This window comes from Nyctibius grandis, chromosome 2 (assembly GCF_013368605.1).
Source record: "Nyctibius grandis isolate bNycGra1 chromosome 2, bNycGra1.pri, whole genome shotgun sequence".
Classification (NCBI taxonomy): Eukaryota; Metazoa; Chordata; class Aves; order Nyctibiiformes; family Nyctibiidae; genus Nyctibius; species Nyctibius grandis.
The window spans coordinates 31,619,775-31,645,694 of NC_090659.1; the positions used below are offsets into that span (position 1 = coordinate 31,619,775).

At 38.9% G+C, this 25,920-nt stretch overlaps 1 protein-coding gene across 6 annotated transcripts in view; it reads left to right on the plus strand.

Annotated features, from left to right (window-relative positions):
* The first annotated feature begins 310 nt into the window (after nt 1–310).
* TAB3 (TGF-beta activated kinase 1 (MAP3K7) binding protein 3) overlaps nt 311–25,920 on the plus strand; it is a 48,573-nt gene continuing 22,963 nt past the window's right edge. For 4 of the 6 annotated variants that reach the window (XM_068425185.1, XM_068425189.1, XM_068425190.1 and 1 more), the window contains exon 1: nt 311–711. The gene's annotated coding sequence lies outside the window, so the exon portion shown is untranslated. Of the gene's footprint in view, nt 712–12,462; nt 12,482–13,641; nt 13,699–25,920 lie in introns of those variants that run through there. The other 2 variants (XM_068425187.1, XM_068425186.1) reach the window with 2 other exon arrangements.

A 25,920-nucleotide genomic window follows, 5' to 3' on the forward strand; every position in this document is an offset into this window, starting at 1 on the left:
CCCCAACGCCCGGGGGCCGCGCCCGGCAGCCGCCAGCGAGCCGGAACGGGCTGCGGGAAACCTTTACTTAAACGAGCTGAGGAAAAGCCGACAGTGCGGCAGCGGGGGAGGAGCGCTGGGGGATTCCACGGCCCGGCGCCACCTCCACACCGGCCCCGCCGCCCCCCCCCAGCCGCCGCGTTCCGTTACCGCGCGCGTTCAAACACCCGCCCCCGCCGCCGCCGCCAAGTCTCGCGAGGGCGGGGGCAGCCGGCGCGCGGGCCGCGCCATGTCGGAGCCTGGTCGGCGCAGGCCGGGCCCCTCCCCGCGCCGCGCGCCCGGCGGCCTCAGCGCCTCGCACTGAGCGTGCGGCGAAGCCCGCCGATCCCGGAAGCGCTTCCCGGCTGCGCGCCGCGCTCCAGGCCCCCCTCCCCCTCTCCCTCCCCCCCCCCTCGCGGAGACCCGGTGCCACCCGGAGAACGCGCCCCCCCCCCTCCCCCTCCCCCGTACCGCGCGCCCTCACCGGGGGGGGCACGCGCCTCTCCCCCGTACCCGCCCCCCCCCCCCCCCCGCCGTCTCGCGCCTAGGAGGAGCGGGGGGGGCCGCGCGGGGCGCCTCGCGTGCCGCCCCCCTCCAACGGCCGCCGTCGCGGAGGCCCGGGGCAGAGCCGAGGGGCCGGACGGGCGGGCGGGCATGCAGCCGCCGACGGAGCCGAGCCCCCAGCGCAGCACGGTGAGGGGGGGCCGGGGCCGGGGCCGGGGCCGGGGCTGGGGCTGGGGTGGGTGGTGGCGGGGGCGAGGGGGAGGTGCGTGTGGGTGGGCTGAATTTGGGGGCGCGCAGGGCCGCCCGCTGCCGCGGGTGCCCCGTCAGGGAGGGAGGCGCAGGACAGAGTGGGGGGTGATAGCTCCGTGCCCCCCCCATTCCGCCGGGCGGTGGGGTGACCCTTACCCGCCCCGGCCAAGGGAGAGGCGGGATGGGAGCGGGTTGGAGCTGGCGGTTCCCTGTAGGCTGTCCGGGGGGAGACAGGCTGCCCCGGGGGAGAGAACCTCAGCGGGGAGGGGGGATCCACTGGGGTGTGCGGGGGCAGGGGTGTGGTGATGGGAGCGTGCTCGTGTGGATCCTGGCTCTTGTTTTGCTGCCGCACTCCCACGCACCGAGCAGAGAAAACTTTGGTCTTTGTTTTTGGAGGCCTTCGGAGAGGGTGGCTGGTTGATTGCCCGGGGATCCTGCGCGGGTGCCCACTTAGCAGGGGCTGCGGTGTCTGCTGGGCCACAGATGCTGCTCTTGCTGTGTAAACAAAAAAAAAAAAAAAATCTAAAAAAGCAAATAAATTCATAGGTAAAAGAGCTGCCACTGCCTCTTCGACATGTTGACTGCAGTATGATGATGCTGCTGTTGTGGCTTGGCTCTGGAGACAGAAGGCCCCCAAAGGTAGCAAGGCCTTAGTTATGCTCTGTCCAGAGTCTTGTCTTCAGGTCAGATTTGAGATCTTATCGGTTGTTTATGTTGGCTGTTGGGAAAAAATAGCTTGGGTTTTCTTTTAGTTTGTTTTTTAATATAGGTGGATATGGTGGAAGGATGCTACTCTTATTTATGGCTTGATACTGTTCCAATGTTAATGTCTGAGTGTGCAGTTAGTGTGTTTTCCCCTTGTTCAAACATGACTTGTAATGTAGTATTGGCTATTCTTTCCCTTGCTTTAGCAAGGAGAGGAAAGGGAGGTGGCTTAGGTGGCTTGAGAGTAACTGTACTTTGCAGTTTGGTAGAGCATCCCTGACACTAAAAAAATGGAATGGCCCAGGTCTGCCACAGTGGAAGGTAATGGAAAAACTTAAAGCAAGACACTATGTTCAGGTAAATATGCATAGAACTGCCTTTGAAGGTTTCAGTGGTAACTAATTTGAAGATGCTATTAGTAGTCTATCAATATCTTTATAGCTAATGAATACAGTAAATATTAGCTAATTAAAGATACTAGCTAAAAGGATAGCTATTTGTAATGCTTCTATAATTGCTTTTATAATAACTGCATTTCAGGATTTTTCAGCTTGATGTTGTACCGTAGCTTTCCTTTTCCCTTCTTCTGTTGTAAATAAATATTGAGAGTGGCTAGACCAGCCTGTCATGCTGATGTATTGACAGGTATCTGTTATTTTTAGTTCTGATGTTCATTGCTACAAAATTCAGTAGTAATTGTTTGTTTATAGGTTTATGTTCTGTAACAGATCCACTTGACCAGTTCTGTTTTCAGAGGACTTAGTATAAAAGAACTCTTAAAACGTAACAGGTGAAGCCTGCGTTGTCAAGGGTCAGAGTCTGTTCTGATAGCTTTAATTTTGTTTTCCAGATCTTTGAGAAGAGCACTACTTTCTTCTGCCCCTTGTCAAGTATACTTTCAGTTAACATATTTAATGTAAAAAGAAGAAATGTTAAATCATTTCCTCTCAGTAGTGAGAGAGGAACAGGATTCTTAAAAATAAAGTATTTCACAACATTTGTTAAAGCCTGCCCTTTGTCCTGTCTTGTGAATGGTGTCAGTTGATAGCAGCAATCTGAAGAATGCCGTAACAGCCAGTATTAATGTATATATAGACTGTCTCAGTTCATCCATAAAATTACTAATGTATCAAATTTTATGCACATGAGCAAAGGATAATAAAATCAGCATTTCAGTCTGCCTTTAATCTTAAATCTTTTGGTTTAGGTGCAGTGAGTTGGATAAGTATGATGGATGCATATTATGAAACTATACTTTTATGATGTATTTTTATCTGGTTTGGGTCATAACCTTTACTATAAGTGATTGCAGATAAATGTAAAGAGGGTGTTGTGAGATCTGTGTCCATTCTTTATTGTTTTTTCATGGATCTCATCAAGGCTCCTTTTTCCTTCTATTAGTTGTCATCTTGAGGAAGACAAGATCAGTTGAATAGCTGTTGTGAAAACGTGTCTTCTTTTCCACCCAGCTTTGGCAATATGTCTGTGCTGATGCCTGTTAGTGATTTTGCTAAAACACAAGCAAAAGCCTTTGATTTACTTCTTTGACACTAAAGATATTTTAGTGATGATCCAAACATTGAGTAAATGATCAAATGTAGTAAATTTTGATAATGTCAAGTCTATCATGTATGTGTAGTCATCCCACGCAACTATGGTATGACACATTTTGCTCTAGGAGTGTCTGTACGATGCTCTTCTTTCCACTGCTGTGAGCCAAAGTAGGTGCAGTGCCTGGTGTGTATGTACCTCTGTGTGCACACATACATGTAAGTAAAGGTATTTGCAGTGAAAGAGTTATTTTTGTTACATGGTACATTTAAAAGGCAGGTGACAAATGGAGAGCGAAACTGAGAGTTTATACAAAGCCTCAACCTTTCTCATAAACACCTTTTGGACTACTTTTGACTGCAAGTGTTTCAAGTTACAAAGTAGAAATGTCTTTGACTTGTGGTTTTGCAATATTTTTTCCTGTCCCTGTCCTGGTAGTTATTTGTCTTTTTTTTTTTTTTGCAAGTTGGAGCTATCCTTCCGTTATCTATATAATGTAAATTTTCTGTAGACTGTTACGTAGACATCATCCTGAGTGCCATTACACGGCACATGCAGGACAATCGGGGCATTGGGGCCAGCCAACATGGATTCATGAAAGGCAGGTCCTGCTTGACCAACCTGATCTCCTTCTATGACCAAGTGACCCACTTAGTAGATGAGGGCAGGGCTGTGGATGTAGTCTATCTAGACTTCAGTAAGGCATTTGACACTGTCTCCCACAGCATCCTCCAAGACAAACTGGCTGCCCAGGACTTGTATGGGTGGACTCTTCAATGGGTTAAAAACTGGCTGGATGGCCGAGCCCAGAGAGTGGTGGTGAATGGGGCAAAGTCCAACTGGCGGCCGGTCACTAGCGGTGTCCCCCAGGGCTCAGTTCTGGGGCTGGTGCTGTTTAATATCTTCATAGATGATCTAGACGTAGGGATTGAGTGCACCCTCAGTAAATTTGCAGATGACATCAAGCTGGGTGGGAGTGTCGATCTGCTGGAGTGTAGGAAGGCCCTACAGAGGGATCTGGACAGGTTAGATAGACGGGCCGAGACCAACGGCATGAGGTTCAACAAGAACAAGTGCCGGGTCTTACACTTTGGACACAACAACCCCATGCAGCGCTACAGGCTGGGGGAGGAGTGGTTAGAAAGTGGCCCGGCGGAAAGAGACCTGGGGGTGCTGATCGACAGCCGGCTAAACATGAGGCAGCAGTGTGCCCACGTGACCAAGAAGGCCAATGGCATCCTGGCCTCTATCAGGAATAGTGTAGCCAGCCGGTCTAGGGAAGTGATCGTCCGTCTGTACTCGGCACTGGTGAGGCCGCACCTTGAATACTGTGTCCAGTTCTGGGCCCTGCGCTTCAAGAAAGATGTTGAGGTGTTGGAGCGAGTCCAGAGGAGGGCGACCAACCTGGTGAAGGGTCTGGAGGGTCTGACCTACAAGGAACGGCTGAGGGAGCTGGGGTTGTTTAGCCTGGAGAAGAGGAGGCTCAGAGGTGACCTTTCAAATTGTGAGTATGCTAGTAATACTATGCCAATTTGTGTCTCCAGCTTCAAACGATGTTAAGTCTGACCTAATAGTGTAGATGGTTCTGTGGTACTGAGTATCCGTTCTAAGTATCTTGCTCTATATGAAGTGGATGGTTGGTCAGCGACTTCTTTGCTGTGTCAGTCAGTGCTTAAAAGGTGGCACTGTGGTATTAGTATCCAGGAGATTCATGTGCACAGCTACCACAAAAACCATCACTGAAGCCTTTTTACTGACATGAGAAGCTGGAATACATCTGACAAAATTTAGTATGTAATAAGAAGGTGAAATAAAGTTACAGTGTTGCTAATAAACCATACAGATCAAGATGTGCAATGAGTCCTTAATGTTTAGGTTTTTTCTTGTTCTTTTTCTGTTTTTAAAGATTAATACTAGTACTAGATAGATGACACTCTGTGTGTGTCTCACTTTAATGTCAGAGCGGAACTAACATTTCAATATTATTATACCCCATTGATTACTGTGTTGAATGTTTCTCCCTCTTCAAGTACTGTTCTGTAATAGCCAGCGTAACACTATAGTATGAAAGTGAAAAATGGCATCTCTGTTAAGGTTATATACAGCTTTGTGTTCTTAAGAAGCATTAGTTCTTGAATTCCAGGTGGACTTTATTTTATTCCTGGGCCTGAATTTAAAGTAGCGGTATTTTAAAAGCATCTTCAGTGTATTACCAGGTTTCGTTCTAACGTAGCTCTACTGTAAAGGAAATTACTTCTCCTTTTGCTCTTTTCAGAGGATTGTATAAAGCAGGATGACTTTGTAAGCAAATAGTAAAGCTACAGAATAGAGATAAAGGTTGTTCTGCTATAGTAGTGTTTAGTAACCTGACTGTCACATTTTAAGTATGGATGTTTTCCAATCTGCATGCGGGCTTGCTGGTGGATAATTAAAATTGTTTTCTTAAAAACACCTTTCAGCAGATTATGTTCAATCAATCATGTTCCACACGCAATACACTAATGAAATACTTGTTTTCAGATGAAATTGTGTATCCACTAAAGTGTATATTAATTTGAAAAGTGGATCAGTTTTGGTGAAATCATGGTTGATCTAGGAATGCTCTTAGAAAAAAATTCTAAAACTATCAGTATTTGTCTTGGATGTTGCGGCAGCAAAAAAATTGGATACTTTTCTAAAATGTATTCAGTGTTGACTGTTTCTTATCAGATTTGGTAACAAATCCACAGCAGTGCTAGTATCTTAATCTCATTGCAGCTTTAAGCTTTCATTTTCCCCTTTCTTGGTTATGCTCTAAGGTAATTTGTCCTGAAGTCTCATCTGTTTGAACAACTCATACTGGTTTATAATGTCACAACTTACTGAAAATAGCTGGCAAAAGGCTTATTTTGTTCTATGTATGTCCTAACATTTGTCACATTGGTATAAATCCTGAAGTATAATTCTTTTTGTTCTGTCGGGAGTTTGTATATTTTGGCTTAACTCAAACTGTGGACATTTACTCCTAACACTTGAAAGAGTTATGGATTTGTTTTCTTCTTTGTTTTTTGGCATTGGGCATGGGATCAATAATAGTTCAGAGCAAATAGGAGGGGGTTGTTGGTTTTTGTTGAATTTTTTTACCTAGATGTTGTGCAAGTTGTGAAAGGAATGTAAAATTTGGTTTTCACGTTGATGTTCTTGAAGATCAGCTTGCAGAAGTAGTAAGCCAGGCACTAGGTGTTTTGTGGAGCATTGCTGTTGAAATGTGTCTGCCTTTCTTTCCTGAAATTCTTAAGATTATCTTGATGGAATAGTAATTCTTACTGTAATCCTGCTAATCAGATCAGTAATGACATGTCGCGTTAAGTCAAAGTGTTAATTTGGTACAATTTCACTCTGTTGCTTCATATTTACTCAAAAAATGTTAATAGGATAAATTTCTACTAGCAAGCGTTTCTACATCAAACGTCATCTTTCTTCCCACAGCGAACCTGAAGGTAGTAAAAACTTTATTATTTTTGTGTAATTCTACTGAAATGCCACTATATGTCCTTTCCTGGTGCAAATCAAGTTTTAGCTGCTAGGTGATCTGGTAACATACAGATGTGACTTCAGTAATTTTGGAATCGCCGTGTAAGTGTTGTAACTGAACTCGGAACACTTAAATGAAATTAAATTTAAAAAGAGACATTTTTGTCAGTGCCTTTGTAGATTAGCATGGGTTTTGCAACTCATTAGTAAGTTTCAAATGGACAGCATGGGGTAACAGTTGTTTTAGTCTGGGTCTCTGCTTTGTTTCCTGCTGTTAGGACAGCATTGTGAAAATGTGGTTATAAAAGTTTGCTTGCTGTTCCTTCTTCATAAGCATCAGTGTGTTATGCAGGTATTTCAAAACATCTTACTGTTGGTCTGAAAGTGCTTCATGTGTTGTGAGCTTATGAGCTTTTTCAATAATTGTTAAGAATGATGTGTGCGGTTTTGTACTTTGTCTTGCTTCTATACTGAAGACATTAGCCTTTGATGTGTACCGGTTTCAGTATCAGGTAGTGACAGTGCGAGAAGTCCCTGTTCATATCCAGCTTCCTTCTGTGTTGGTTTGAGCTTATTAGCACTTTCTGTAACAAAAGTATTCTTTTACTATTGTTTTCTTGGAATATCCAGTTTAAAGGAAGAGAGGACAGAAGGGGAAAGCAGTTTCTACCATATCTGTTGCAGCAGAATTAAGTTTATAAATGGCAGAATGTAGACCCTCTTAAATGAAGTCTGCCTCTTTGCTTTTGAAGCCCATTCTCTAGATACAGTAAATGCTTCTTTTGCTTTAAAGAAAGTTCCAAGTCAAGTAGATGTTCTACCTGCCAATCCTTTTGCAGATTTGGGAGTTGAGGTAAATGAGGCTGAAGGTAGCCTTAGGCCTAAGAGAGACCTAAGTAAGATCAGCTTTTTTGATCTGTCTTTAGAAATGATCTTCTACTGTATTAAAAAAAAAAAAAAAAAAAAAAAAAAAAAAAAAGAGGAAAAAGAGTCAAAAAATCACCAAAGTGTTGAAATAAGAGTTCCTTCATCTAGGAGGAGGGGGTCTGTGAGAAGGAGATGAATTGGTGGCTTTGGTAGAGGACAGCTTTTAAGTTTTCCAAAGACAAGAAAGAAATTTGCTCTCAGCAACTCTGTACAGCAGGTCTTGATGTTTTTAGTACTGGATGACACCTTCCTATAGTAATGCGGACATTGAGGGATCTTCACTCATCTTTCTTGTTGTTACTCAGCGAGGCACTAGTACCAACAACACAGACATTGCTGGTACTGTGACAAACAGTACTTCTATTTCTGGAGGAACACCCAGTCACTTGAAAGCTGCTTTTCCCCAACAGGGACCACTTTCTTTAAAAGTTGTAACGAAAATGCATGATAGGTCTCCTGAGAGCATGTTACCCAAGATGTGATCAGGGCACGGAGACTTGTGTTATTTGGTTCTTGTCTGTACAGTTATGTTCTGGGCTTTTCATTTTCAGAAGTCCTGGTGCATGTACATCCATTAGTGGGAGGTCAAAACACAGCATTAGTGGACAGGTGTCTTCAGTCTGATGGAGGATTCCCCTCCTAGAAACAACAGAAAAGGTGAGGAAAGAGCTCCTACTTTTTTGGATTTTAAGGAATCCATATCTTCTCAAAGAGAAGATTCTTCTTACTCTTCTGGTGGTTGGGGGAGGTGTAGAAAACTTCTTATTGCCAGTCTTGGACTCACTGAAGGGGTCCGTGTGGGAATTGCTATTCGTTGACTTGGTATCTCTGCGAACTGGATGAAGGGGAAGTGGTGTTAGGGAACTGTCAGGAAAGGATCAAAAGAAGTTTGACTCTATTCTTCTGTGAATTCAGTTTAAAAAACCCCACAAAACCAAACAAAAAAGCAGTCCTTTTCTGTTCCCCTCCCTGCCTTGATTCCTGTTAAAAACTACATCATAGATCATTGTTTAGTCCATCTTTCTGTAAAGAAGTCTAAAGAATTCTCTTGATGTTTCTTGTTTTTTGAAAGTCCAAAAGGTAAGGGTTTCATAAATACTCAGAATGCTAGAAGAGGAAAAAAAAAAAGGGAAAAAGGTTTAAGTATTTTTTTTTTTTATTTATAGTCTTTGATTCAGGAGGGAAAATAGTACTTATGAGATTAACATTTTAGTATCTCTTGTTCTTATGTTTTTATTATGTGATAGAACACGGATTCCAGAAAGTATAGATGTGTCTTACAATAAAAGTTGTGCTCTTATGACAGTGGCAAATTTCTGCTTTGGGGATACTCAGAATAAAGTTACCTGAGCATAATCATTGGTCTACTGTATCCGCTTGTCCATTCACGGAATATTTGAGTTTGAGCGTTGTTAGTAGTAGTTTATAGTAAAAGCTACTGATATTTTGAATTAGTTCCTAAATGCTACTTTATGAACTGAGCATGTTTATATTCTTTTTTTTTTTAGCCACTGTTGGTGGTATTGCCATCAGTAAAAATGGTTAAGATGACTGCCACATGCTTATGTAAGCTGCACTCATTTTTAAATGAAACTATTTATGGTACAGGCTGTTTAGTCTGTTCAGAAAATGAAAACTCTACATGCTTAGGGGGAATGCATTTAGACTTGCTTAGACCTTTCTTTTGTCTGCTTTCCCTGAGTTTTGTTTTTTTTTTTTTTAGTGCGGTTGGTTTTTTTAAGTAGAATTTGTGAATTATGTAAACATGTTACATAATCATAAATAATCTTAATTTTTATTAAACTATAAGACATGTCAAGCAATCAGAAAAACTCAATGTTTTGGATTATTTGTTCATGAATAGTGATGATCCCATGTTATGTAGTATAAGTATTGTAGTTGCTTGGTTACCTGATAGTATGTACAGCATGACAGAATGCTACTAGAAGACTATCTAGTAGACAGGTACTCTACAAAAAAAATTGCTGGATTCTTTGTGATATTCAGGAAGTATTATGGTGGCTATTTCAGGAATTGTGCTCTTAAAAAGCAGTAGAATATTTGTATTGTAATTGTATTAAACAGTATTTAACTAGGGTTCCTTTAACAGTTAATTACATTGCTAGCTATGAAAAACAGAATGCTTAAACATTAAATGAGTTTACTAAGGTGTAAACCTCAAGGTTGAATTATAATAGGTTATTATCATGCATGTATTTGAGTACATATAATTTGTGTTAGTTTTATGAAATAAGTTACAGATAGTCAAAGATGAGTAACTTCTGAATATTTTAATGTAATTCTAAAACTTTCTGCTGAATAACTTTTCAGGATGGATTTGTGAGGATTGCAAATTTATTTTTGGGTGTTTGTTTTAATTCTTTCATGATACTAGATTAAACTCATATCACTTCTATGCATCTCAAAATACTATTTTTCAAGCACAATATAGGTATTTTGCGTAGTTTGCCCAGCTCTTTGGGTTATTTTCTCTGTTCTGTGATTCTTCTTGTTTGCTAATCCCTGAAATTCATTCACAACTGATCTGGACTGATATAGCTTTGTTTTTCCTATGGTCAAGGCTAAGAACTCTTCCCATTTCTTCCAAATAAAAAAGATGAAGACTCAGAAAGGCAGGCTTTCACAGAAGTTGGGAATAATCAACCCTTGTCCAATGTTTAGGTTCCTGGCTTGCTTGAATGTAGATCATGTGGATTTCACAGGGATACTGATTGTTCTATCATTTAACCTTGAAAATAAGACTTCTAGAAATATTATCTGTTTTTCTTCAGTGTCTAAAGCACTAAGTATGACCAACCGGATACATTGATTGCAACCAGAACTATTGGTTGCATAGTTGGTTGCAACTATGAGATGCCTGTGAGTCTTGGAAGGAAATCTGCTAAATGAAATCAAAGATTTATGACTTGGACCTCTTTTCATGATGGGATAGTCTAATTTGTAATAGTCTTTTTTGTCTTACCTAAAGGGAGAATCTGCTTTTGAGATCTTCCTGGTGAGATCTCATCGTGACCATTTTGTTCTAACACTTTCTCTTTCTGACTCCTGGCTGCCTGCTTCTGTCCCAATGTTTTGTACCTGATTATGGCACCAGGTTCTATGGGGTTTTGAGGTGGATCAGGGAGCTGATCCAGATTGAGCTGTTATTTCACGTTTGTAAATAAAAATTCAGCTTTGATAATGTTTAGTTTGCTATTTGGGCCGTAAACATTTGAGCTAGTTCATTGGGAGGAGCAAGCATTCAAAGGAAAGGAGAAGCAAATTCTTTTTTCAGAATTACTGTATTCTTGCTGGTTTAAAGTGATGATGAAACAGTCAGATGAGACTTCCTATGTGATCGTTCTCTCTTGTGGGAACACACAGAGTTTGTGCTATAGCTAAGCGTTTTATGCTAATAAATACTTGCCTGGACAAAAAGATTTTTTTTCCTCCAAAACTTATTTCGTGAAGTTAAAGGGGTTTTGTGCCTAATGCTCACTTGTTTTGATTTTTAATGTTTTTCAGAGTTCAGCAACAATAGCAAAACCCCCTCTCTTTTTCTGGGATTGCTGCTGTCTCAGTTGTGACACCGTATGCTGGAGAAAAAAATGAATGGATTTGGATGTTTGGTATTTCTTTTTGCTTATAACCCTCTATTTCTGTCTCTGCATAGAAGGGAAGTAGACTGCAGACCCATGCTCCCTGGTAAAAAAATTTGCAAGCAGCTTGATATTTGGGTGTAGTTGTGTTTGTAACTTTTGGTGTTTGTTTTTTTTTTTTATTCTTCCTTTTGTTAATTATTTTGCACTTCTGATGTTTAAGAATTTATTTTCTTCTCCATTTTTTTCTGGAAATAGACTTCAGCAGACCCTTAATCAGAAGTTCTAACATTACAGAATTTGCTAGCAATTTAAGTCTTTCTACTGACTCCCAGACTAGCCTAGGTTACATCTATTCTATTACATAATTTCCTCTAAAAAAACATATTTGTTAACACTAGTAATTTAAAAACTGACTTAAAATGTAAAATACATTTGAAAGGTCAATTTTATTTAGTTAAAATTCTGTAAATTGGGAATGTATCATTTTGAATTCTAGTAATGAGATTTCCTTTAATTTTTTGGCTCTTAATTGAAAGTAATAATTTGAATTTTAAAAGTTTCTTTCTGTAATAAATTATTAAAAATTCTCACCCTGCATACAATTTAAGCATGCTTGTTGTGATTCTTTCGTGATGGTGTTCAATTATTGACAAGTTTGGTGTTTGTAGTGAATACTTTGACGTAAATAAGTAGATAGTCAATACTACAGTGTTTGAACTTGTAGCTTGAATGTATGCCTTTTTTTCCTGTATGTGCAATTTCAGTTTATTCTGGAATCAGTTCAGTTATTTGAGCATGTATAACTACATAAAGAATGTCTTTACTCTTATGCATACTTGGACATTTGTTTATTATAAGGGCAGTGTCTCACTAGAAGAGTATTTTATCTGTGTCCAGTTAATTTACTTTTCAGATATGTAGAAAGTTGCTCTTCTGATCAAAGTGAATGGTCGAGTGTGGAAACGTGACAAATTATGAAAGCAGTAGGGATCCTGTATTTGAGCAAGTATGCACAGTGACTTGAATGTACGTTTTCTTTTAGAAGTGCTCAAATTTGTGTAAAATTTCAATTAACTTGAAAATTAGACAAAATATGTAATAAGACAGTTGAATTAAGAGTAACTCCATAGGTTAAACTGTTTACACAATAATGGAGAATTAGCGGGCCTTGAATATCCAAGGTCTTGTATATACGCTGAATGGAGTCTAGTAATCCTTGGCAGAAAAGTTTGCTAACATACTATACTATTATGTAAAGCTGGTAACTGGGGATTCTTTTGATTGTGGTTCTCAGGTAATATTGTTTTGAAAAAGATTCCACTTTTTTTTAGCCAAGAAAAACCCCAAACTTTAAACAGTACTGAATTCGGTTTACTGTGATGGAAAACTGGTGATGTAAAATAGCCATTAAGGTAAGAATCAATGACTTCTGTATTATAAGGGGTTTTAAAAGGTAAATTATCTTTGTTTTTTAAATCTGATGCTGAGTCAAAGGAACAGGCATCTTACAGAGGTATCTAAATACTTAATTTGCATATTTATCCAGCAATGGGAAGGAACAAGAGAAGCTGCACGTGATCTGTAGTCTTAACTTAACAGGTCTGTTACAGTATTGCTCAGCTCATCTGGCCATTCAGGTATCAAAAACCAAGTTTTAAATACAGAGTCCTATTTAGCAGAATTATTCTTAAAATGTGCTTATTCATAGCATTTTAGAAGTATGTTTGTATCTAATTTTCAGATAGGTTTGAATTCTGTTTCAAAATAAAGTAATAGTGTTTTATTGTCTGGAAGTGTACCATTGCTTTCCATTCCGTAGGGAAAGAGTGACATGGAGAACAAACCAGATACCCTGCTGAATAAGGCTTACGCTTAAGCAGCACTATAAATGTCAAAGATTTTCAGCTCCTTCCCTTTCCTCCATGTCTTCTAAAAGCGGAGAAAACACAAAGCATACACTTGAGTCCAGGTCATGCAAATGCTTAGAGCTGTGACTTGTGTTTAATGCTTGTGAGAATTCTGAAGAAGTCACTGGGCTGTTTGGTTAAGCAGAGCGTGTTAAGCAGACTACTCACGCTATGATTTCAGAATCAAGGCATCAGATTACAATATTATTTTAACGTATTTTTGCTTTCAACTGCGTTTTTGGTTCCAAAATGTAGAAATCTGTCACTCTGTGCTGCTTGTGTCTAGGGCAGACACTATCTGTCAATTATTGGCTTTGGGGAATGCTCTGGTGACGGTGTATTTGGCTGGCAGGGCGATGACTGCAAATTATTTTAAACTTTAGGTTTTTCTGCTGTCTAACCTCGTGTTGTATACAAGACTGCATTTGATTATGCAGGGAGATACATGACCTTGATTTTTTTTTTCCCTCTTGTGTTCACAGCAAATGATGCTCTTCTAAGACTCCAGGGAGTTAGACCAAGAGACCTGTGTTTCAGATTGAAATTCTTAGTGTCTAAATGAAGAGCTGGGCATGCTCCGTATTGTTACTTTCTACAAAATATATAGACATTGCCACTTCTTAACAGTAAAGAAATTGGACTATTGGTTGAAGAAGTAACTTCATATCACATCTTCTCCTTTGCTGCAGCACATAAGCAAAGAAACCACTATACCAAAGCAGGTGAAAGAAAGACTTAAGTTCTTGTAGCTTGCATCTGCAACCACTCAAACTATTGGATGGATATCTGTTGCACTCTTCTGTTCTTGTGAAGGTGAATAGCACTGAGCACAGCACAAATACTAGGGCAATTCTAGTGTAGTGTAAAGAATGTTTCAAGCAGTTCTTTTGCTACTGCTTTACCAAGTTATCCACAAGAACCTATATATCCCATAGGAATGGAGAGGTATGTTAAAACAAAAAGGGCAGTGGTTTTGGAGGATGCACCTACCTTGCGCTGCTGGACAGAATCTTCTTGTTTTAGAGAAGTGAAATAATCCAGACCTCTTAAGAGTAGAATTAGTTAGTAACTATTTTATGTTGAAGCTGTCTTTGAGCCCTATTTTTTTTGTTGTTCTTCTAAAGCAGGATTATGAGGATAGCTTCCTAAAAGGAAAATGAAATCAGAGCAGTTTATCCTACCAACCTTAATGGAGTGCAGTAGGGCAGATCAGTGTGGAACTGATCAGGCTTTAGAGAGATGCTGATTGCTTTAAGTGTTTAACATGCATGTTTAACTTACCTTTGAAAGAATATTTGTCATATAGAATAAAAATAAGGTATTTTAAAAACTGAAATTGTGAATACACAGTTTTGGGTGAAATGCTTTGAAAAGCGAAGTACTGCTTACTCCTGAAAGTTTCAGAAAGTGTGCTTCATTCATTTTGTCTCATATTCAGATTTATACCTTTTTTTTTCTGTAGCTGTACCTGGTGAAAGTGAAATTTGCTTGTCACTTCACCATCAGACAGCCATGCAGTGTGAACTGTGGAAAGACTGGCTAGTGGTAAAGGACCTCTTTCCCTTCAATTTTTATACTGTAAGCCTGATTTTATAAAGCCACAGAGTTCTTTAACATGTTCCTGCTATAGCTTGTGATCACAGGATCTGTGAGAGAGGGCTCTAGCTCCATCATCACAAAAGTGGTCTTTTTATACTCAGCTGTATGTAAAAAGTCATGCATGCTGCAGCCAGGAATTGTGTTAATCTCATCACTTGGATCTGAAATTTTCTGGCCTGGTACCAGACCAATAAAAATAAACAAGTGTTATGACTGGTGACCTGAATACTGACAACCTGCCTTTGCAGACGATATCATTGAGTAACCAAGGTGTCAGGACTGCAAACACAGTTTTTTTTAACCTACCAAAGTCATGACTGAAAGCTTCTGAGGGAGAGGTAAAGCATGGTCTTTCGAGTTCATGCTGTTATATAGCTATGAGTGACCTGTGAGTGACTGTAATTCATAAAGCTTCTAATTTAATGTTAAATTGTTAGAAAAACCAGTTTCCAGTCCTGTCCTCTGCCCAGCACACGCAGAAGAGCATGAAAGTTATTTGGCAGTGTGAAGTGGATATTAATATAATTTGTGGAAAAGTTTGGTGTTGGTGGCTGCCCTTTTACTGCTGCTATCTGTAGTTTCTCAGCCTGCCCTCTCTGGTGTTAAAACACCTGGTTTGGTGCCAGGCGCTCTGTAAGAAAGAGGACACTCTAAAGCTTTTATCAAGTAAAGCTATTGGATACTGTTCAAGTCCTTTGAAACTGTACAAGAATTTTGGCAGGAATGCATCAGTGCATCTTAGGATGAACAATTATATTATTATTCTGGTCTTTCCATTATCTGTTTTGGCTTGCCCTATTTCTGGCCTAAGATTGTGGAACAAGTGGGGCTGAAATATCTAGACTTCCTCATGGAGATTTGCCATTGAAGCAGTTCCACAGACAGGGCAGCTACAGCTTTATCTGAGTGTCAACTGTTTAAACATTACCTTATACTACCAAGGTTTCTATCTGCAACAATTATAGTATAGACCTTGCTTACAGAAAGAGGGAAGCTCATAGCTTTCCTTTCACCAGAATTGTTTTGTGTCCAATTATTATTCTTTATAGAGAAGGCTGAAGCCTGTGCAGAATGAAAACATTTTAAAATGCCTGCATTTATATAGTATCTAAGGCACATCTCCCCAGAAAGTCTGGAGCTAAGCTGAGGTAAAAATTTTCGTCTTAAAATAATGTTAATAGAAGATTAATGTGGCCTTAGAACAAATTACTGTCACAGAAACAAAAATGTAATTTTAAGGCACTCTTCCCTCTCTGCCCCAAAAAGCAAAAGAAAAAAAAAAAAAAGAAAAAAGAGAGAGAAAAAGCTCAGTCTAGGGTTTATATGACATTTGTGTATGTACGTATATATAGCTACATACGTATACGTGTGTATATACATGTTGTTGGCATGTGATGTTTTTATTTTAAGGATCTTTTCTGTTTTGCTAGTAAATTGGGTACAGCAGTTCCTCAACTATGGCACACACTCAAGCATCTGTAGATGTACATGTATGATTATAGATTACATCAAGTTTTAATATATTATAATTATATTGGAATAAACATATATAGATAAAATGAATACAATTAATATAATGTTATGTGTAACCTTTTAATATGACCTCCTTTTGTGACACCCTTATGGGTGCGTATTCATACAAAGACTTGTCAGAAGATATCACAAAATAGGCAAGGTTCATGTTACGGTTCCTTATCTTAACAAATTCTTCCAGAATGATGGATAGGCATGCTGTGTAACTTGTCCATCATATTTTACAGCAATTAGTCATGTCAGATAAATTTACGCCGTCAGGCCACTGAAGCTTAATTCAAAACTTCAGAAGTGGAAATTGATGTTTTCTGGTGTGTAGGGAGTGTGTGGTTTATATTTCTCTGTACTGTTGATAATCTTTTGCATTGCTCTGGATTGACTCCTGTCTGTTCCTTGTTTTTCTGTGTCTATTCTCTCCTTATTTCTGTGTTATTTTTTGTTCTCGTTTATAAGCGCCTGTCCACTTCCCTCGTCTGTTTCCTCTGCGTAGAGTCATATCCTCCATTAGTGTGTGTTTGCTGGGCATCCTGAAATGATGTTTTCTCACCCCCTCACTCAACTCCCTTTCTTTCTAATCTAGGGTTTTTCTTCCAGTTTAAGGTGGCCAAAGGGAGGAGAGGCTAGTAGTAGTCAGGCCAGAAACCGTGTTGCATAGATGTTCATGCTTCCCAGTACCATTTTCTTTTCTTTCTCAACTGGTCAGCTTGGATATAAGAGTTGTAGTGAATATAGTATGTAGGCAGTCTTTGCAATAGATGGTGCTTTTTGTGCTGTTGTCAGTTAAATGGGCCACTGATAAACTTACACAAGTCATTTAAATTGAAACTAATGCTAGTCAGTATCTCCTTTTATCTCTGCAGGAAAATGAATACTTCTTTGCAGGCATAAATATGCTTTGCAGTAATTTTCTTATTGATGCAGAAAAATGTGAAAGTTTAAGACAGGGTGTGTTACAGAAATTGTCCTGTAACATCCTGTAACACTCTTCCATATATGCACTTACCAACAAAACAGAAATCTTTGATTCAGTCAGTGTATTCAATACAGAGTTATTTTCAAGGTTTGTAGTGTAAAAATTCGTCAGAGACTTAACAGAGAAATTGTGTGAGTCTGGTTATTTTTAAGTATTGTTTACAACACTGTTACTGTTAGCCATCACAAAAGTCTGTCGGATATTGCAGAAGCAGGAAACCTGATGTTTAAACGGTTTATTTAGAAGTTTTTTCTCCTCTTTCTACCTTAAGAATGGCTTAATTCAAATAGTTCAAGTGTTCTTTGGTAACATAAGCAATTAAATTTTATTTTTAAAAGTTTCTGATGTCATAAATCACTCATTCTATGGCTAATTCATAGCATGGTTGGCTGAAGGGAGTGAATTTAAATTTTGTAGTTCTTGCACAGCTTGACTCTGAGAGGATGGCCAAGCTTTTACTTCACTGTGAAATTGTTTGCTGAGCCACCCAAGTAAATCAAATAACTGGTTAAAAATTCAAATGGTATAGCCCTGAATACATTAAATGTAGCAGTGTGGCTTTTATGGAAATATCAACAGGCTCAGATGACTAACGTGATTATGTTGCTTTTACTCTGCAAATGGACAGTAGTTTCTTTCAGATTTCTTGATAGTATTTCATTTTTTAGAGCAAACATTTTTAACAGGGAGAAGCCCAAATCAAAATGAGAAAGTGAAGAAAAGTGAAGGAGACATTTAGGCTAATTATGTGAGTGGCCGTTTGAATGTGCAACGGTTGATTTATGAGTGTAGTTAACTCTGAAGGTTTAGAAGTTCTGTTTGGTAAACCAAATGACAATTTGGTTTATAATTTTTAAATCATGATTGTTGTCTTTAGTCTTTTTGAAACTTACGGCTTTAGTGAATACTTACTGCTCTGAACTCCTGCAAAAGTACAGTGTTTCATTTTGTGGAAGTCTCTTGTTGAAGCACTTGTATTTTGACGAGTGTAAATAAATATACCTTACAACAAAGCCTGTTCTGAATGTCTTACAAGTGAATTCAAAGTGTAGCAATGAATTTGTGATGTAGGAGCAGGAGCTAGGAATCACTTACCTTGTGTGGGAGCTATCAAACATCTCTCAGGCTGGAACACCATTAAATTCCTGTTGAGCTGGTTGAGATTCAAACTGGTGACCTGCAGATAACCCTCCATAGCAATACTCAGAGACATTTCTTCTTCGAGAAATGTTAATCTCGCACCTCTGAGAAGGAAGCTCACTTTCTGGAACAATTTGTGTGTTAAACAATAGTCCAGTATTTTTGCAGTTTGTTAGCTAAGTTTCTCTCACTAGTATAAACTTCAGCTTCTAGTAATTGTTAAACCTGGAAATATGAATAGCAGGCTGTACTTCAAAAAAAAATGCTGAAGTTTGATTCATGGATTTGTAATAGACCTTTTCCCATGCTTTATAGTATGTACTCAGTTTCACGTTTCCTCGTATCCTTTCTGGCTCGTTTTGATTCCCCAAGTAGGATATAATGGCCAAAAAAATTTTGCTTCATTATAAAACTGCTTTTAGCAAGGCCAACACTTAGAGTTTATGAATCGGGAAATCTGACAGTGTGCTTGTTTACTGCAGGCTATTTTTCCAGCCGCAGCCTGTATTTCACAAACATTCAGTCAATAATCATAGATCATATGTCTTTGTAAGAAAGGCAGTCCTCATCACTTTTGGTACTACTAACGTGATACTTGTGATAATCTGAGGATTATCTGTGAGGCATACAAATTCACTTGTGTTTACGACTTCTAGTTTCACCTATATTCTGCAGAACTCTTCTGGAAATTAGTACTTGTTGCATAGTAGCATCATTCCTGAACTATCTCACTGCCTTGAAAACTTACTTCTTTTGTAACTTTGTTATGTAGCAAGAGCTACTTCTAGTTGTTCCATGGAGTGAAAGGAGCATACATTCCTAATGAAGTATTTACTAGTATGTGATGTGGCCTTTCAAAATATAAAAGAGGCTTATAAGAAAGAAGCGGGAAGACTTTTTACCAGGGCCTATTGTAACAGGACGAGGGGCAATGATTTTAAACTGAAAGATGGTAGGTTTAGATTGGACATGAGGAAGAAATCGCTTAATGGTGATGGTGGTGAGACACTGAAACAGGCTGCTCGAAGAAGTGGATGCCCCATTGTTAGAAGTGTTCAAGGCCAGGTTGGACAGGGCTTCAAGCAACCTGATCTAGTGGAAGATGTCTGTACCCATGACAGGGGGGTTCGAGTAGATGATCTTTGAAGGTCTGTTCCAACCCAAACTGTTCTATGAGTCTGTGATCTACTTGGTAGAGGAATTACTGGCCAAGAACGTCTTATCTACTTGCTAAAATAAGTATAATTGTCTTCTCATTTTCATTCAGTTTTTTATATCCTGGTGTAATGTACCATGTAGCTATTAAAAGTAAATTATACTTTGTGGAGATGATTTTTCACTCCTTTTCTTTTGATTCCAAAGCAGTGGAATAAATAAGGTCTCTTATTGTCAAATACTAGTCCTACCTTAAAGGACAGAAATTTAATCATGACCAAGGCCATAGAATAATGTGTGACTTGTTTTGAAAATGTTAGATCTAACTCCTTTTCCAGCTAGCAGCTTGGTGTCTCAGTGCCTGATGGGTTTTTTTTTTAAATCTATGTAAACAGTAAACTGTTTATATTGTTCTTGTGATTTTTTTTTTTTCTGTCTTCTCTCATAGATGGAAGAGGAAGAACAGATAACAGTAGTCCATTTAGATGTTGATGGCTCACGAGGATGATAGACTGTAATGAAAGGGAGAAAAGCAAAGCAAATGCCAAAGCACACAAAGCAATACAAAATACATGCCTAAGAGAGAATAGTGATTGATTATGATTTTTTTAATTTTAGTAACAACATGTATCATGGGTATGCTTGCCCACAGACCACAGATGAAACCTTATGCTTGAGTCCTGTTTCTAGGCAGTGTTGTGCCAAAAAATGAATTTCCTCTGTCCAGGTTTCTCTTACCTCAGAAAGCATATTGCTTTTGTGTGATGAAGATACACCACGTTGTATCACAACATTCTTCATTTATAGATTCTGTGGAAGTAGTTTCAAACATGGGTAAAACTGATCATTGCTTAAGTTTAAGCTGATGGGGGAAAAAAAAACCAGCCAAGAGAAGGAATGTCTTCATTGCTTTACACTCCCATTTCATCAGTGTGAGATAATAGTATTCTCATCGTGCTGGCTTAAATGAGTTGCATTCCATTTCAGTACTCCAAGCTGTTCTAGGCCATCAAATGACCCAGCTGTGTAACTATTGTATGGCTAAGCTAAATTGACAGGGATATCAAACCAAGCATTGTCAGGTGAGCTTGTATAACTTACCATAGTACAAGAGGCTAATTGGTCAGCAGTGATAGCTTGTCAACTTTATTTTTAGTTTTATTTTGCTGTTTACCTCTTTATTGTGCTTCACATTGCCTTCCTACCATCCAGGAGCTTTATGAATCTGTTGATCTTTTATACAAGTGAACGAATGTTCATCATAAGACAGCTTGTCAAACCATGAAGTTGTGTTGTTAGTGGCATAGCCGGTCATTCAGAGCAGCAACAGCAGCATGCTGAGCTCAGCTTTAAATATTGACTCCTTTTCTTTTGCTTTATTGAACTTAATATGTCTATATGAACTGACAAAACGTCTTTAAACTCTATTGTACATGTCTTTCCTACTCTGTGAAGCAATACAGTCCCAAAGCTGTGGGATGTATCATCCTGTAAATAAAAAAAGCTTCTGTAACAAATGGTCATTGTGATTTGTGAGGTGAGAGTTGTTCTTAGCTATATGTAATCCTAAAAACCATTTTAGCTGGACCGTTGCAGGGAAGAGTAATCCTTGTTTTTTGTCATACATCATGTTTAAACAGAGTGAGTGTGTTACTGAAGATGGTTGTGAGCAAAAACTGCTCTCTTGGCACTGTTACAATAGTTCAGTTTCTAGTATTCCTCAGATTTTAGGGTCTTCCAGCTAGCAAATCTTTATAAAGGTGTCACATAGCAATGAAAGTATTTTCCTTCCTTTGCTGCAAGAGCAATCCAGAGTCTTAGCAGAAGCGATATGAGTGTTCAGACATACTGTGGGAGGAGTTGGTTGGTTTTGTTCATTTGAATGGTTAACTAAATGGAAACTTAGTGTACAAAATTGTTCTCTGTTATTCCCGGTATCAGTATAGTGTGATGAATTTAAACCATTTACAGTCAGTTTAATATTCTGCTGCAGGCACCTTTCCATTTAAGCCAACAGTGGTTCCAGAGGCTGCTCAAGGATTAGAGGTGAGGTTACGTTAATTCATCTGCAGCCAGGTTACATGCCAGGCATGTTTACAAGGCTATAATTGGGTGCAGATGCCTGTTAAATAGTAGGTGTGTGTGGGATGGGATGTTAAAAAAACATGTTTTTGCTTAATTAATCCTTTGTGTGAAGTAACTCAGTTTGAACCATCATCTTCAAATTTCATGGTTTTATACAAGCTCATTTACAAAAATGTTGCTCTTTAACAGCTTTTCTGCTGTATGTTTGCAGTCATTGTAGGAAGCACCACAGTAATTATACACCTTAACATCTGCTGGAGTATTGAAATACAGAAGTGGAATTGGGATGTGATCGTGTAGTAATGTAGACTTTGGCCAAAATCATATTTATTTGTTAAAACCACAGTGTTAGGTAAAAAAAACAAAAGATGTTAATACCTTGTCTAATAAAGGGCTTTCTAAATCTGTCGGTTGAGCTAATTTGCTATTGGTATGCAGTGTATGGAGTGTATTCTAACCTTTGGAAGCATGTAACCAGTGCATCAACGGAGGCATAAAAGGTATAGTCGTATCAGTGATAAAGAGCTGGCTGCCAGTAATCAGTTGGTCTGTCATAGTTTTCAGGAAGAATTTTTGTAGAGAACAGTATTGCATGGACTGCGGGGAAGTGACGTGGAGTTTGAAGTACAGTTTCAGTTCTGACCGCTTGTTGGTGGTGTATCTTGTAAGCTCAGCTGACAGTTATGCAGTACCACAATCATGTTCTCTAACTCCAGTATTGACAGCACTTGGCAAAATCTCCATCCTGTTTTAGTGCTGTTCATACAAGAACAGCTTCAGTTCTTTTGTTCTAAATCTGCTTCAGGTGAAGGTGCATTTTTGTTATGGCTTTAACTGATCAGTTGGCTTACCTGTGCTGAAAAGAGAGGGGTGGTGTTCCTAGTCCTGTATCCCTTTCCCCTTTTTACACTTTTTTTCTCCCTTTCTGCAGTGGTGTGATACTCAGTGGGCCATGCATTGTGCAAGGTAAACTTATTAAACAGCAAAAATTGGTGTGTTGTTTTTTTTTTTTTAATTGGTTTAGTAGGTTGAGCAAGTCCAACTGAGTTGACTCGAGTGGGAAGAAAGGTCGAGAAAGCCGTTCAGTTTTGTATGAGTTGTAACTCACTACCACTGATCTTGCTGCTTTTTCATGCTGCCTCATATGCGGTAAATCTTGGCATCCTTGGAGGACTGTAGCCAAATCTCTAGATGACTCTGGAGGCAGTGGAAGTTTATCCACATCTATTCTAGAAGCTAAATTGATGTCTGCCCTCTAAGCAGTTCTTGCTTATAGGGTAACTTCATTCAAGAAACTGTAACAAATGTGTAATTCACTGAATAGTTTTTGATTTATATACATGTATATGTAAATAAAAACTTAGAAATCCTTTCCCAGAAAGACAGTTTCTAGGGACTTAACTTGCCCAAGTTTTTTTTTTATTCCCAGATTTTTTTTTCAAAACGATGGAATAACTTATTCTTGAGACCAAATTCAGCAAAATAAGTAAGTAGGAAAAACGCAATCACAAAACTGAAAAACTAATTTCAAGAACTGTAGCTAACGTGACCAAAGTGAGAGAAACATCTCATGGATTGAAATTACCTCAAGAAGCAGTATGATTTGTAAGATGCACTCACAACTTCTTTCCATTTGACAAATAAATTTAGAAGAAAAGATTTAAAATGTCACTCAGATTCAGAACTCATGCTGTGCAGCCAGTTAGCCTAGCATGGCTTTGAAAACAAAATGGCATGTTTTAGTAAAGCGATTACAAATGAGTGTTAAGCTTTTATTATTGTTCTTCCATTTAAAGAACATCGTATTTTTCCTTTGGGCATGATCTCATTTTTATTTACCCTGCCATTTTTTGTGAAAGTAAAATTCTTTACTGATTTAGATTAAGGAAACTGAATTTTAGAATTTTGTATCTTTTTCCGCTTCCTCGGTTCTTCTCCTCACTCTTCACAGTTCTCCCTCTGTTCACTACCAGAGAAATAAGGAAAGTTCCTGTTCAGGGAGGGTATTCAGAAACTTAATGTTCTTCTGTTTGGCTCAGAACGGAAGTAAAGTTCTGAGTAGCACTGGTATCAGTGTTACTCAGAAGTTTTATGCCTAAATGCCAGTAGCAAATATAAACAGGAATGAGTTGTTGGTATTGGCAAATGATATTTAAACAGATAACAATTAGGAATTACTGTCATGAGTTTGGATTGTGTAAGTGTTTATTGGATGTGCTACTTCATATTTGCTACAAATAAGTGTAAATGTCTCAAGTCTTTTGCTTGGTGGAGGTGTTGTATGTGTTCATTTTTCTTTCAGCTTACTGATTTGTGTTAATAGTCATTTTGTTCTTTCTGTTCTGAATGTTCTGAAAATTCTATAATTAACAAGTTGATATTGTTTTACTGTTTTGTCCACCTAAATTTTATGGTACCTTCATACCCTAGTTCCTGCGATGTTTAGACAGAATAGAGCATCCAGCTTTACTAGCTTTCCCTGAATCCTTTTCTACCTCTTGGCTAAAAGCCAAGTTCAGTGCAAGTGTTTGAAGGAATTGCCCTATGAGTGCTTAAGTAAAAAATTTCCTACTGCATTTATGAATCTGGAGGCCAAAATTTATCTTCAACACCTTGACCAAACAGAGATGAACAAGGAGGAAAAAAATAGATTAATTTACAAATATTGGGTTGAGTTCATGTGAATGCCATTCAATAAATCCAGTTTTTATCTGTAGGTGTCAGCATGCATTTGATTAGAAGTCACAACAACGAAATTTAAGAACTACATGTGTGTAGTATTCAGAGGAAAAATTGAGGTTCTTTACCTGATCTGTGTTTTCTCATCTTGGTAATCTAAAGATTTATATAATCTTAAAATGAAAGAATTTACATAAAACATATGAAAGCAGGATGCCTTTGAGGTGTTGCTTTTATAAACTGATTTGTTTATTACTGTGTTTTGTCTTGTTGGATTTTTTTTCTTCTTATCCTTCAAGGCCCAACTGTTCTTCTAAAACTCTTAACAATTAACTTTAAATGGATGCACCCTGAGAAACTGTCTTCCAGATAACTTGTTTTCTGGAAATTCACTCGGGAATTATTTTAGTTCCTGCATACATTGTAATAGCTTAAGTGCACACCAGTACCTAATTTATAAACTTCCAGATAGTATGCATTGACTGAATTTATTTTCAGTTGGATCTCATTACTGATGATTCACATATCTTCATTTTAGGTGATTGAGTGCTTCAAAAATAACAGTAGTGAAATGGATTTCCTTCGGTATATATTTGAGCACATCTGTGGGGAGTATCAAGACTATAGTAATTCTACTTTTTTTATTCATTCTTTCAGAAAAGAGCCATCAGTTGTTTGGTGGAACTGTTGACTATTTTCTTAACTTGCAAGGTACACAAATGGCTTAAGGAAAGAAGATTAAATTTAAGATACTGTTTTTCTGAATGTATAATTTGGGCATGTAGAAGGTGTGAAAAACTGATTAGTGTACTTGTTTAAGAATTAAGTCATGCTTTGCATAATCCCCGAGATTCACTAGTGGCTCTGGAGGTCATCTCTGTGTGTTAAAGCAGCAGGACCAATTCTGCAGCAATATCCTTTGGTTTTGCCTTTAGAACTGCCGTGTATGTAGCAACGTTAATTTATTCCACCCTCGTGAAACACTTTTCAATGAGAGTTTGGGTATCCTTAACTCATTTTTGAAAGTTACAGGTGAAGTGGCTTGCTTTTGTTGTGACTTTGGGTTGTTTTTTGATGTGTTCTGCTTTGTGGACTTTCAGTAATTGTAAGAGTGGTAGCGTAATGCACCTTGGCATATCCCTTAGCCTGTGCATGCTGTGAAAGAAAGCAGCTTTGAAGGGTTGCTTTCCTAGTCTCTTGTGGCTCAGTAGGAGCTCTTGTTGTTTAAGCATCTTAGCTGTGTAATCTGCGCTGTAAACTCTTGGCTCTCTGAACAACTTGCATCTCCACCTGCCTGGTGCTGTGGAGCAACATGGGGAGCAAGTATTGTATTCCAGACAGTTTGTGCCAGCTTAGAGTGCAAAATGTGCAGTCAGTTGTAGGCAGGTCAATCAGGACAAAATGCTGGACAATAGGTAGGACAAAACGCTGGGCCACTAGATGCGGCAGTAGTGAATTTTGTGGTATTGGCTGAAAAATAACAAATTCCCACAGCAGTGTAGCCGTGGAATCCAATGAGTTCTGAATGATTGTGAAAGACAATTATTTCGTGTTTCTTCTAGACTTTTCAAGGCTATCTGTGTAACTGTAAAGGCTAGAAGCTTCAGCTCTTCAGAATGAGAATGGAAATTTCTGTTACCCATTATTTGTGTTTAGAAGAGAACTCTATGATAAAATTCATAGTTGGCCAATAACTGCCAGTTACTTTGAGTGTTACATCTCTACTCACCACACTTTATTCAGGAAGTATTATAAAAACATCAAAGAAATGAATTTAGAT